We start from the raw sequence: 15043 nt of genomic DNA on the forward strand, positions 1-15043 counted from the left end.
GTTTGTTCCTCCTAGCTTGATCAGTGTGCTTTTTTTAAATAGCCAGGACCTCCTGTCCAGAAGTCACATCTCTTATAGTGGATTGGGCCCTTCCTCATTAATCTCACTAATCAAGAGAACAGCCCACAGCCATGCCCGTAGAGTTATTTAACAGAGGCAATTTCTCCACAGAGGTTCTCTCTTTTCAGATGACCTTAGTTTGTGCCAAGCTGACAGGAAAAAAAGGTCATATATGCTATTATACCTTTGTTAAAATTTGTAGAACATACAACCCAATCAGTATAGGTACCCTGATTTCCAAACGTACTGTCCTGAGAAGGAATGCTAGCAGCTGGAGGGAGTGTTAACACAAAGTGGAAAAGGAATATGTAGAAACCATCTGAAGGCTCCTCTCCATTTTACTGCTTTTCACAAATACGCTGTAGAGAGCTGGACATCCAACTGCAGATTGTAACTTCCCAAGAGTTGTCCTGTGACTGCAGAATTAAAATGGGTGCTTTTGAGAAAGGCAAGATTTTTGTTCAGAAGACTGCTCATTGCTACACTGGGTAAAAGAGAAGCAAGGATAAGACTGGTCCAAAACTCCACAGTCTGTTCTGGTGAACGATAGGTTGGGCTGCTGGATTCTCTTACACACGTGCAAACAAAAGCAAAGGTATCAGCTAGGGAGAGGATATACTGAGATTACTTGCAGAACCCCAGAAAAGACATCCCTGGGGCTAAACTGATCTTTGCTGAGATAAAGAAGGGAGAAAGAACAGACCTGGTAGTTTATCTTTAAAAGGCTATGGATAATAATAATAGTAGTAGTAATAAATACGCAATAGTCACTGCCTTATTTATTACAAAACAAAGGTTGCATGGTACTTTTAAAGATGTGTTTTTAATTTAAATGTAATTATAACACTTTTCCTCCTCTCTTTTCCTTCCTCCCACTCCTCCCAGCTACCCTTTCTTGAAGGCCTCCCATGTCCCATATTCTCAAGTTTCTAGCCATTTCCCCTTTGACTAGCATTGCTACATACATATACACTGTTGGGACTAATTGAGTCTTGGCCTTCAGCTGCTCTTCCCTGCTAGAGCCTTCTAATTGAAGTTACTAGAAGTTGTGCCTAGCCTAGAGAATCAGAGGATGGGATTTTCACCTGTTGGCCATGGACTGCAGGGTATTTAAGCCTCCATGGTGCTATTAAAGAAGGGCTTTTTGGTACCAGTGTTGGAAGGTCTGTTTGTCGGTCTGTCTCTGCGTGTGTATTCTCAACCTCCAGCCCCTTGCCCGAAGCTTGCGAACTGGGTTCTAGTGCACAGAGCGCAGACGGGGGTTGCGGTGCGCGGCAATACACATGTGTTGCATATGTATATTTATGCTGAGTTTACGTTTGTTATTTGCGTATATATGGTTTCAGGCTGACCACTCTGCATTGGGCCACCAATAAGGGGACTCATGTCTAGAAGAAGATATTTCTTTTCCCGTTAGTTTTTAGCTTCCTGTAGTTCCTTGTCTAGGAGTGGACCTGCTAAAATTTCCATCTTCCTCATTAACATGACTATTGATATTGTTTGTGCAGCATGTCTAGGAGAAGCTGCTCACTGAAGACTTCCTGGTGTATCGGTTCTTGCAGTCTATCTGTCCCCTCATTAGCCAAGATCCCTGAGCCATAGATTCAAGACCTGTGATGCACATGTTGGAGCTGGGTTCCTCCAATCTCTTGTTCCCTACACTTTATCCAGTTTGGTTCCCCGTGATGGTCTTTACTTGCTATAAAGAGAGGTTGCTTTGACAAGGGCTTGTAGCTACACCTATCTAAGAAAGTTGTGGTTCACAGAGTTTACCTGCTTTGTGTCTAGAACTAGACTTTTGAGTTTTTCTCAGATCATGAATAACCAACAGAATATTTTTGGTTGCTTCTGATTTAAGTAAAATTGACTTGTAGTAAAACACACACACACACACACACGCATATGAAGTAGAGTAAGAAAAATTGGGTGAAAACAAAATCTGAAGGTAACAGTAATATGTCACTCATTCTGTGATTGTTTCTCATTGCCCCCTTCTCCACAAGAAACACCGAGAAGCACAATTCAGTAATAATCAAGATGTAAATCAGCACAAAAGTTTCTTTGTGTGTTATTTTTGCTGTAATTTCCTTGTAATATTCATATAACATCTCATGCATATTATGTATTGATAAAATGTCTCCGTTTTAGCCTACACTTCATTGTTAAAGGTGTCTTGCAATATGCCACGTTTTAAAAATTCTTCCTGCAAAGAAGTTATGGTTGCCTCTAGTCACTTAATGTTTCTATGATAAAGAAGAGATTTGAACTCACAAAAAGCCATATGCAACGCAGCTCACATCCAGATGATGCATATATAATAAAGTTTGAGTGAAGAATTCTAAATAAGTTCTGCTCATTCCCAAGTGACTAGTGGCAGTAGACGAAACTGATCTGAATACCTAAGTTTACTGGGTACATGCATATGCTTTTTCAAAAGTTTAACATTTTCCAATTCTGTAAGTGTTAACATTAATTAAGCATACTCTTTGAAGGAAAGGGACCTCCCTTTGATCACATATGCTGCAGTTCAGCTATTTTTGAGTATTGTTCAGAAGTTTTATAATGACTACTTTCCAGAATGTCATATTGTTTCCCAAATTGCTGGTCTGATGCCAACTGGTGTGACTTGCTGCTGTTTGTTTCCTACGCCTAGGGAAAATGTCAGGTTCTTTCTAAATTAAGCGATTCAATTATGCAACTGCTCCTTCACCCCCATATCAGTTTTCTCTGCTACTGTGTTGAATGTCGCAAGAAAACAAGAGGAGTCACTTAGTTTTCAAGTCTCTGCTAATCTTTTCACGGCTATATACCAAGTCACTTGATCTTTCAAAGAATTGCACATACACGTATACACCTACACACTGTTCCATGAACACATTGTGTGGCAGAATATAGGAGAGAATCTCCATATCCACAACCAAATTATAAAATGGGGAAGTTACATCATGACTATTTATTAAGTTCCTACTATGTGCTATCCCCAAATATATTGGAGAGTTCAAATCAGGTACTTGAGGAAAATGGAGTTTCCTTTCCAAATGAACAGTTCCAAATTCCTGTGTATGATTGAGGAAAGTACAAGAGATGTGGCAGAACACATGGTTTCCAATTTAATGTCACAGTCCTTGGGACAGAAGAGAAATGATAAAAAAGGGAAATCAGGAGACAATCATAAGGTCTTGCCAGACAAAATATATACCTTTTATTTATGTGATGGATTATGTTTATTGATTTACATATGTTGAACCATCCCATATGGGATGAAGCTCATTTGGTCACATTTTTCTCTGCTCCTCTCTCTTCATCTCTCCTACCCTTCTACACTCTCCCATGGTGCCCATGCTCCCAATTTACTCAGGAGGTCTTGTTTTTTTCTACTTCCCATGTAGGTTAGATCCATGTATCTCTGTTTTAGGGTCCTCATTGTTGTCTATGATCTCTGGGATTGTGATTTGAGTGAGGTAACCCAGACCCAGAAAGGCAATTCTTATATGTACTCACTCATAAGTGGTTTTTAAACATAAAGCACAGAAAACCAGCCTACAAAATATATTCTACAGAATGATAATACTGTCTTAACATGGAAGCCAAAGGCAACAGAAAAGAACTCTGGGCCCCAGTCTGGACTTGCAGAATTAACACTGCATCATCATGAATTTTCCAGGAAATTCAGTGCATTGGATATTTGACCACGATTGAAATCAATAATTTTGAGGCGAAAGTTCAGCCAGTCTCAGATGAGCTCAGAGGGAGGAAGATGGAAATCAATACACCTGACCTCACCGCCCTATGGGAAGCTCCTAGATCCCTGAGTCAAACGATAGAAAATCAGGAGCATGGAGAGCTATCGGAGTGAAATGGCTCCTAGGCCTCCTCTGCTCAGTGGAGAGAATCCAGGAGAATAAATACCTAACAGAACTGGCAGACAACTGGGAGAGAGCTAGGACAGTAGTGGTAGGGATAATACCATCCCATAGCCTCAGTGACTGGAGCCCATCACTTGTATAATATAGTTCCTCGGCATTGGACTTGAGATGACCAGCAACAGCAGGACACACATCAAACTGCCGGTTTGAGAGAGCATGCTATCGGGATTAAGTAAAGGTAGAAAAAGCTATTTCTGTCTGAACTGCATGGCATGAACTCCATATGGCCCTATGTTGCAGTCAGAAGGCACCTTCATTCTTTCAACTCCTTCCTTTGCCATGTAGAAGCTACATAGCTTTATGTCATCAGATTCCATATTTTTGATGTCTGCTGCTTTCAAAAAGTAAATAAATACAGGAATTTTGAATAGCGTGTTTTATTTTTTTCTGGAAATTTCATAGTTTCAGGTATTATTGCACACGTATCTTGGTTCTAGTAAATATTAGTTCTAGTAAAACATCAATGTGGATATCTTTTGAGTAATTTTTATCTTAAAGATCTTTTCTGGCTAAGGTTTTATTCCTACATATGACCATTACTGCAATGAATGACACTGTTCCTTTGAATTATCTGTTCAGCCTACACTTTGGTGATGCCTACAGATTTTATATCCCCCTCTAAATCTATTCCTCAATTCTAATTGTTCTTTGTTGGAGCTTTTAGCAAATTTTATATATAAAAATCAAGCCACCAACAAACAGGGATAATTTGACTTCTCCCTTTCTAATTTAGATTCTTGTGTTTCTTTCTCTTGCCTGAATGCTTTTGATAATATTCCCAATGTGTTGAATTAAAAGGCTGAAGTGAGTGCCCTTGTGTTATTCTAGGCCTCAGAGGAAACTTGGTCTTTGTCTTTTTTTTTTTTTTTTTTTTTTTTGACTTGCAATGTGATACTGGCAGCATGGATCTGAATACACATCCCTTTAGGAGTTAAAGTAAGTTCCTTTACATCTTGGTAAGAGTTTCTATCATAAAGCGAGGCACAATTTTGTCACACATTTTCTAAGCACCTATTTCAATGATCCTTTTGGATTTGTTGTTCATCGTGGTAATGATGTTATATTTATTGATATATATATATATATAATCTTTTTCAATCAACGAAATCTGTAAAGTACTATAATCCATGTTATGACATGGATTAATGTTCAAAGTATATAAGGAATTGAACAGCAAACTAGTAAAAATAGTTTAAGTATAAATTAATAATTAAGCTGAAAAGATATTTCTTTTTTGTTTGTTTGTTTTTTGTTTTGTTTTGTTTTTTCGAGGCAGGGTTTCTCTGTGGCTTTGGAGCCTGTCCTGGAACTAGCTCTGTAGACCAGGCTGGTCTCGAACTCACAGAGATCCGCCTGCCTCTGCCTCCCGAGTGCTGGGATTAAAGGCGTGCGCCACCATCGCCCGGCCTGAAAAGATATTTTTGAAGAGAAGACCTATAATGGATTATGGGAGTGTTAAAATGCTCATTATAACTAGTTATATCAAAGAAATGCAGATTAAAAACAGTTTGAATATATTTTGTTAAAAAGATTAAAAAGTAACGAAGGCTGGTAAGGGTGTGGAGAAAGGAAATTCTGCGGACTGGTGGGAATAAGAATAATGTCGCCACTGTAGGAAAATGGTGACCTGTTCCTCCAGATCTGAAAGCCCGGGCGCCTTGTCAGCGGTCACATGGGTGCCCATAGATGAAAGGAAGTGGATTCATGATATCTAAGATGTCTCCCACATTTATTGCACCATGACACCAGCTCAGTGTCCCTCAGTAACAGAAGGACAGAGGCAATTGAATATCTTCTGGCCATAAAAGATGAAATTCTGCCTTTTACAACAATGTAAAAGGGACTGGAGGACATTAAGTGAAATAAACCAGCTCATAGCTTGCTGCTGTCGTAAAGCAAAAGAGTAGAATCTTGGGCGTTAGAGATGAGAGAGGCCCAGGACTGAGCCTGAGTATGGTGTTGAGCCCAACTGAGAACTTGCATAAGAAGACAATGAATCCTTAAAGGAACAGTCAACTGGAAGAGTTATCTGAACACGTTCTACTTTACAAACATAATATTAGGACTAGATATAAATGTTGCTACCTTGTTAGTACGGAGTGTGACACATGTCAGGAATTAATGGAAAATGATATGTATAGATTGTACATCATAGTACTTAAAATAAATGTGATACATAAACTTGTGCAAAATGACACTAGAGGGTTAGCAACAGCATCTGCAAGAGAGCACTATGTCACAGATAAAGCTACTTGATTCTCCTATCAATTTTATTTCAACCAGGCACAGCCCTTTGATTGTAGTCACTCATGAGTGTGTGCATACCCATGCTCACACACACACATGCACACAGTCATCACTCAGCAGAGGATTTTAGCCCTCTGTGGATTTCTAAGGCTACAGACACTCTACTACTTTACATAGGGTGTTGGAGCACTTATGTGTGACCTACACACATCCTGCTGTAGGTGTGAACTTTTCTCTGGTTATTAACCATGTGTAATGAATCTTATTATTATTAGTTTTGTGCTGTATTAGTTAGAAAAGTAAGAAAAATGCTTTTACTTATTCAACACGGCTGCTGTTATTTTTTTATCCAAATTCACTGTTTTTAATCAGTACTTAGTTGAAGCCATAATGGTAAAACATATAACTAAAGTTTGTGTGCAAAAAAGGGAATGATTATCCTTTTATAGCAAACACATAGTTTTCTATTTTGACATGTGATTTGTTTGAATTTTTAACACAATTGTTTTTAGCTCCTCATGAGTTTACTTTGTATAGCCTCTCACTTCCTTTACAGTTCTCCGACAAAGAAAGCTGTAGTAAAGTCTGCAGCCATTACTGCGCACTGTCTTGCCTTTGTTGTGGTCATCACTAAGTAATACAGCACCACAGTCCAAACACTTTATAAAATCAAAGGGTTTGTTTTGGCTCATGCTTTGGGTTTGAAGGCGAAAGTCATATGTGATAATAGGCTTCTTCATGCTAGAATCCCATGGTAGGTTGGAAAAACTACATGGTAAAAGACACAGGGGGCTTCTCCATGTCTTCTTATCTCTCTCACTTTCCTTGAGAACCCACCAGTATTCAATCCAGAAGCTCTACTCTCAAGATTCAGTATAATCTTATTCATAGCCCCAAAACATAGACTCTTAAATTCTACCTCCCAATGCAGAAGAATTCTAATATAAGCTTAGAGGGGGGAGGATCTACTAAAACTATCACCCAGTGGTTTTTCAGTTACTATGAGAATCTCCCATTCCTCAGAAATGTCTTCAGTAAAATAAAAACTATGATTTTTTTGTTGTTGTTTCTTATGCTATTGCTGTTCTAAAAGGTTAACACAAGAAGATACATAATGTAACAATATTCATACAAACCAAGGGGAACTGCAGACTCAGTCTTGGTCAGGGATACCTTCCGGTTGGAAACACATCATCATTGAGTTACTTTTGGAGATTCATGCAGAATTAAGAGAATATAAATAAGTATAATTTATAGATGAAAAGTCACAGAGAAGTACTGGACACATGGTTCAGAGGTTAAGAGCAATGGCTGCTCCTCCAGAGGTCCTGAGCTCAATTCCCAAGAAACCACATGGTGGCTCACAACCATCTGTAGTTAGCTCTGATGCCCTCATATAGTATGCAAGCATATATGCAGGCAGAACACTGTATACATAATAAATAAATAAGTCTTTTTCTGAAGTCACAGAGATATTAAAGTGTTTCAAGTTTCTGCATTTGGCAAATGAAAAATCTAGTTTCAACCTTTGTATTGAATTTTTCCCCAAATGCCATTGTTTTGCATTAAGCTTATCAGCATTAATTATGATTATGAAATTATACTGATTATTTCCTCATTTTTTGCCACATTCTGTTTCTGATGGATTTCCAGCAGGTGGAGGGGTGGTGCACCATGAATGAGAATTTTTATTGGGTTCGACAACACGAATCATTATGATTGGATTTTCGAGAGTTACTCTGAACACAATGCCTGTCGCCACTGCTTCCTTGATTCCTAATCAGTTTTCATTGTAAGAAAACTAAAGAACAAAGAGCAAACTGCATTACATTCAAGGCGTAAAGATAGAATATGGAGTCAGTGAGTTCTGTGACCTAGGAATACGATGCTTTCTTCTGAATGTTGAATGACGAGAACAGAGAACTGAATAGGGGAGGGGAGTGGCCCTCTATTTCCCATTAAAACCTGGCAGCACCAGGATAGTGGTGAGCAGATGGCATTCATGATTTCTGATCTGCATTTTTTCCTAGCAATGTAACCTTGGACAAGGAACAGAAGAAACTTTTAACACTTCCATTGCTCGGGTCTGAGAATCTCAGTAAACACGTGTTTACTAAAATGTTACTGGGTTTCTTTCTATGGAAATCAGTATTCTCAGGGTGTTACATACAAAGCAGTAAGGAATGAAATACTCTGTTGAGGTTTCCACATGTGAATGGGGAGGGATATTCCAATAAACTATGAAGCTATCTTTCACACAGTGATAAACGTTGTTGGTTGTAATAGCCAGGAGACACTCTGTTGTGGTTGAATGCAAGCGGGTCCTTCAGCGCAGATGCGCCTGTCTCAATGCATGCCTCACAGCAGCAATGGAACCTCATTAGCAAACATGGACCTGAAAAAGAGCAAAGTTTGCTAATGTTCAGCATATGTATTCTGTGTCTTCTAACGATGTATTCTGTTTTTTTTTTTATTTATCAATTCTGATTATCTTCCTTGGGGTCCTACTATATAGAAAGGACCGCATCTCTACACTGCAGGAGACTAGGAACTACAGAAGTAGACAAGCAATCCCTTTCTGTAGGAATACTCTCTATTCTGCTATAAGTTGTCTATTGTGAATTAAGAATAGAAATGTCGAAAGAAATTGGAAAATAGAAGTGGGTAGAGATCTTAAATCTATTTTACAAATAAGCACAATAGTATTTGCATGCTGTTTGGCCTTGTAGTGAGACATTGCAATCTAAGCATATTTTTTTTTTTTTTTTAGGAAAATAAACAGTCCATTGCATTGGTGATCTTTTAGCACCAACAATTGTGTGGCCGGGTTATTCTTTTCTACTTTCTTAGTTTTCTAGAGTTTTGTGTGTGTGTGTGTGTGTGTGTGTTTAGTGTTGGGGCTTTGTCCTCAAGCTATACAAGTCTTCCCTTCTTCCCTTAGGTTCTTTTCTGATGCTTCAATGTATGGATTACTTTCTTTAAGGAACAATTGGCAATATTTAAAAATTTATCAGTCTGTAAAATTATAGTACATAATTTAGGTTTAAAAATGCTTTGTAAGTAGTAAAATTATACTATATATGATAATAGATAGATAGATAGATAGATAGATAGATAAATGGATGGATAATAGATAGATTTCATCCCCCAGGAATTTTTGCACTTTATTTAGATAAAGCATTTCTGGGACATTATAAAATGTCTATTATATCTTCACATGAAGAAAAAAATTGTTTGCCAGGCAGTGGTGGTACTCACCTCTAATCCCAGCACTCAGGAGGCAGAGACAGGTGGATTTCTCTGAGTTTGAAGCCAGCCTGGTCTACAGAGTGAGCTCTAGCCCAGTCAGGGCTACACAAAGAAACCCTATTTCAAAAAATCAGCAAAACAAAACAAAAAATAAATGAAAAATCTATATTCAGGAGGCAAAAACTAGGCATTGTATCACAAAGCTTCATGTCTGGTACACAGGACACTGAGGCAGGGAAACAAACGGTTGGGATATTTCCAATCACAACAGTTCATGTGTCTGTCCATGTCTGACATGGGGCTTAGAGAAGAAGCTGTGCTTTGCCTTCCTTAAAAATCATGTGAGAGAGAGACAGAGATAAAGAGTGGCAGAGATAGAGAGAGACAGAGAGATGAACCAAAGCTGCAACTATGAGTTATTAGCATAAAATTGTGTCAAGAAAACAAGTTCCTTTGTATGTTGGCTAAAATGCTCATGATTTGAATTTATACTTGTACACTTTCCCACCTAGAGTACTAGCCAGAATTACAGCATTCAGGATTCTGTCTGTATTCATTTAAAATGTGACTCACTCCTGTTGTGTCTGGAAGATATTGCTTCCTTGGAGCCATTGTCCAACTATGGCTTTTACAATCTTTCTGCCCCCTCTTCCCTATCGATACTTGAACCTTGAGGGGGATGGATTTGATAAAGACATCCCACATAAAATCCCTCTCTGAAACAAGAAGCTGTTTGAAATTAATACCTGCTGGGTAAGGAAAAATCAGTTTTCTCCAATGAATTATATCTGGGTATATGAAACCTTCTCCAGGGCAAGATTCACATCCAGGAGTAATTAATTAGCCAGCACAAACTGAATCCCATGGTGTTTGTGTAGGCTTTTTGTTTGTTTTGGCATTTTTTATCTCATTGGATTGTTTTGTTTGTTTTTTGTTTTATTGGGTCTTTTTTGTTTTGTTTTGTTAGATTGTTTTGAGAGGTATTTATTTCTAGAGAAAAGAGAAAGAACATGAAGAAGTTAGTTGGGTAGGGAGGTGGGAGGAAAAATAATATGATCAAAATATTATATGTCAATTTTTGGATAAAAATAGTAAGTGGAATAAAATGCAAGTAATTTTCTAAAGGCTAATACCAGGAAAAGGTACCACTTTTTTTTCTTCAAATACTCAGGTATAAAATATTACATATACCTTTTGTTAAAAACCATAGATGTAATGTTTCCCACATTGTGTGTGAAGTAGTTAATCAGTATTCATAACAGTGTTTTCAAATTTTAGGGTATTTTCATATGTATGGGTGTTTTGCCTACATGTATATCTGTGCAGCATACACATATCTGGTGCCCGAGGAGACCAGAATGGATACCAGATAACCTGAGACTTGAGTTCTAGATGGTTGTGAGGTACCATGAAGAGCACCGGATTCCCTGAGACTGGAATTATAAATGACTGTGAGCCACCTGCGCGGGTGCTGACAATCAAACTTCGGTCCTCTAGGAGATCAGCTAGGGCTTTTATCCTCTGAGCCATCTCTCCAGGGCCCAGGATTTACAATAATTTTAATATGGAAGTCAGAACTAGCCTTTTACATTTTACTTATGATGGCACATAACTGCATTATTTGAAAAAAAGTCTTCAGTGACTTTGTTTAATGGCTGGATGGCAGAGCTGGGATTCAGGGTAGGATTGTTTGACTCGGAAATTGCAGTGATTTCTGAAAAGCTACGTATGTTGTGTGCGCTTTTTTAGAGCAGCCCATATTGTTTATCTTTCTAACCTAGATGGTTTTGTCTAAAACAAATATTAGCTAGGACAACAGATGCAAAGCAAAACTGTGCTGGATAAACTGGGACGAGCGTGATCTTAAAAGCATGTAACGGAGGAGCTACCACGTGACGGCGTGTACTCCATCTACCTGTAGGGTTCTCCGCAAGAATCTGAACTATTACCTAATCTGCATTTATAAAATGCAGTCTTGCATCCAATTTGGAGGAATTATTCATCGCAAATGGTTGATTTCCTGCCTTTCCTCGGATTTGTGTAAGTGACTCAATTATAATCAAGAAACAGCAGAGCACGCAATGTAACTGTGCAATCACCAATATGGATCTCAAGTTCTGATGGGATGCTTGGCTGATATTAAATGCAAGCTGGAAAGAGGATGAGAGTAAATGAAGTATTTGCACTTACCGTTTCGGAAAAACTAATAGTAGTACATTTTCTTCCTTTCACAATCTCTGGTCCCCAAATTTGCTATCCTGACATATCTAGGTATTGTGGAAATACATCAGTGTGGGAACAACAGATCCGCACTGGTAATGACACAATTGCAAATGTTTCAACGCGTGTGAGAAATTAGGCTCATCGGCTCTTCAAGCGGCTCTTTCTCCGTTCTTTTAATAGCATCTCAGAGAAGAGCTCAGAGAGCTGCTGCCTCGCATCCAGCCTTGTATTTATGTCCTTCGTGGTTTGTAGAGGAGGACTCGGCAATGCCACCTTTTCCTCTCAGGACCTCTATAAAAGTGAAGCATTTCTTCCCACAGGGGAAGACAATCCGGTCTAGAAAACACACTGGACTACTCTGACTGACCCCCGTCTCACATTTGCAGGACCAGAATAGAAGAAAAATTCCTCAGTCTATGGTTTCTAACTACCAGATTGCTCACCTACCAGCCGGAACAGACAACAGTGTGAGAACAATTCCTGGACTCATTTAACAAAGACTGGCACAAACCCAGCCTAGGTGCCCAAGGAGCTGGCAAGCACACTGGCTTGCATTTGTAAATTACACGGCTCCCACAATCATTCCTTTTAAATAGAGCAGAGAAGATAAAGTCTTCCTTCCTAAAGGCATCTTACCTGGAGTAGCCCCAAACCACTAACAATGGTCCCTAAATGGGGCTTGTAGGAATATCCCATTGCAGGAGCTATGCCACGCCTATTAAGTAGATGGTCTCAGAACGACCTGGGGCCTCTTTTGACATCCTAGAGGTCAATTTGTATTATGTGTTAAAATCAATATATTTTCTCAATTTCCATAAACTCATGTTTCCCAGGTATTCAACATAATTTTTCCAGGTACGAAATTCTAGCATTCCAGTAAACTGTGGAAGAAGAATTCTAGCAAGTATAGGGTCAGTCTGAGATATGTGGTGAGCTTGAGGCTGGCCTCTGCTATAGAGTAAGACTCTGTCTCAAAAACAAAAGGACAGGGACTGAATATGTGGCTTAGTGGTTAAGAACACTTGTTACTCTTGCAGAAGACTCCAGTTTGCTTTCCAGCACCCACATGGCAGCTCAAAACTGCCTACAATTCCTAGTGCCCTCTTCCGGCTGCCGTGGTCACTGCACAGATATGCTACCCTTACATCCTTGCTGGAGGCATTCAAAAGTATAAAATTTTTTAAAAAGAAAATCTTGGTTTTTATTATATTAGCTTTCATTTCCCTACTTTTGATATTTTTGTGTATGTATAAAAACAATAATAACAAAATAAAACACATTTTTATACCCACAGAACTTTTATTTGAAATTTTAAGGCAAGATTTCACTATGTAGTTCAGACCAGCTTTGAAGTCATGTTTCCCTTATCCCCTTCCTCCCAAATATTTGAATTGCAGGTGTGTACCACCGTGCTCACCTCTAGATTCTTTTTTATTATCATTTATTTCAGCAACTCAAAGATGTACTTTACACAGTAATTTGTTTCTTATTTATTGATGTTTATCTAAATAGAGAAGATTGACCCAGGACCCTTACAGTCATAAGCTGAACACCCAGAGAGAGTTAATGCTTTCACTGTAGCAACCAGAACTAGATGTCAGATCTCCAGCTGGATGAAATCTGTGAAGAGAGGAAGATTCTACGATGTTTTCATGTATTTTCCAGCAGTGACCCCTTCACATCATGGAATATTGAATCTATTCTTGGAAATGCATAGAAAAACCTACAAACTACAGTAACTGTTCAATAAAAAAAAATTTCACAGGTGTTTACATTTTACGTGTCATTTGAAAAAGGAATGCATTGTTGAGGGAGGGTCCTGACACTGTAATGTGGTTTAGGTCCAATTTTTCTAAAACATTCTTCTCCAAGCTAAATGTTTTTCTGAGTGTATATTTACACTTTGTGGCATATAGATATAGAATGTACAAATTTAAAAATTATGCTTTGTAAAAATGTTTAAGCAAAATAAACTAGATTGACTATCTCCTTTTTCTGATATTTACAGCTTTTGTACACTAAGAACTATCTTATTTCTTTTTCCTTTGATTATTATTTATTTATTTCATACAATATATTTTGATCATATTCTTTTTCCTCCCCCAACTCCACTCAGATCTTCTCCACCTCCCTACCCATCCAACTTCAATTACACCTTCTCGCTCTCTATTTCTCTCTCCCTTCCTCCCTCTGTCTTTTTCTTTCTCGTCACCCACACACCTCTTATTAAAAAAAGAACACAAACAAACCAACACAATTATATAAGATTTAAAAATACCAAAACAAAGAGCACATGTAAAACCAAACAAAACAAAACTCCATGTACTCTACTAAATGCTTTAAAATTCGTCTTGAACATAGGGGCAACTTTCAAATCTGCACTTTTATATATGGAAGCTGTTAAGGGTCATTTTATTGGTAATGTGTTTTGCAACAATGTTCAAAAGCAGCTGAAGGATAAACACAAAGGTCAGAATATAGAGCGTGTAACTCTGCCATTATATCAGAAAAAGACACTAATCTTCACCTGCCCAAAATCTTTAACTTGGGAGTTACAATAAATCTTAAGAATAATCACCAGAAGTAAGTTTTTAATTAAAGTGTATTCATCTAAAATACATAAGTATGTTCAAATGGTGAATTGGGAAAAGAACTGAAAATGTAACAATTTATGCTGCTTCCAAAGTCCTACCTTCTGTTTCAAATTTGTATTCACATATGTGTAATGCACTGATTAAATACTTTTTGATTCTTTGATAATTTCTTAGAGTATATTTTTATCACATTCTTTCCTGTTCCCCAACTCCTCCTAGATCCTACCCCAACCATACCCACCTAACTTCATATTCTTTTCCCCCTTAAAACAGAGCAAAGGAGACAAAAGAAAAAGAAATTATTAATCATTTGATTTGTGTGGACTATTTCTGAGAATGGGGGCTACTCCTCCCTGGAGTACAGGTGATATATGCCCAGTGCCACACCACTGAAGAAAAGTGAATTTTCCTCCGCCTAGCAGCTATCACTTGTGACTGTCTTCTTGACTGGGGCAGAACCTGAAGACCAGTTCCCCTGCTCTGGACTAGGATTTTGTCTGTGTTGAGCTTGTGCAGGTCTTATGTGTATTACCAGTCTCTGTGAGTTCCTATGTGAATATGCTCTATTGTGTCTGTCTGGAAAAAAAATTTTTCTTAAAATCATCCGCCTTCTCCAGCTCTTACCATCTTTCTGCCTGTTCTCTTACATATATCCTTGAGCCACGAGGACAAGGGTGTTGAATGTTTCATTTAGAATACTCACAGAGGTTAGGCAGCTACTAAGGGACAGCAGGGGGATAGGAC

General features: G+C 38.3%; 1 pseudogene; it reads left to right on the plus strand.

The window, feature by feature from the left end:
- The first annotated feature begins 489 nt into the window (after positions 1 to 489).
- On the plus strand, positions 490 to 892 carry LOC126503051 (cytochrome c, somatic-like; annotated as a pseudogene).
- The last annotated feature ends 14151 nt before the right edge of the window (positions 893 to 15043 follow it).

Source organism: Alexandromys fortis, unplaced genomic scaffold, assembly GCF_014885135.2.
Source record: "Alexandromys fortis isolate MF-2015 unplaced genomic scaffold, M_Fortis_MF-2015_v1.1 scaffold_1, whole genome shotgun sequence".
NCBI classification, from domain to species: domain Eukaryota; kingdom Metazoa; phylum Chordata; class Mammalia; order Rodentia; family Cricetidae; genus Alexandromys; species Alexandromys fortis.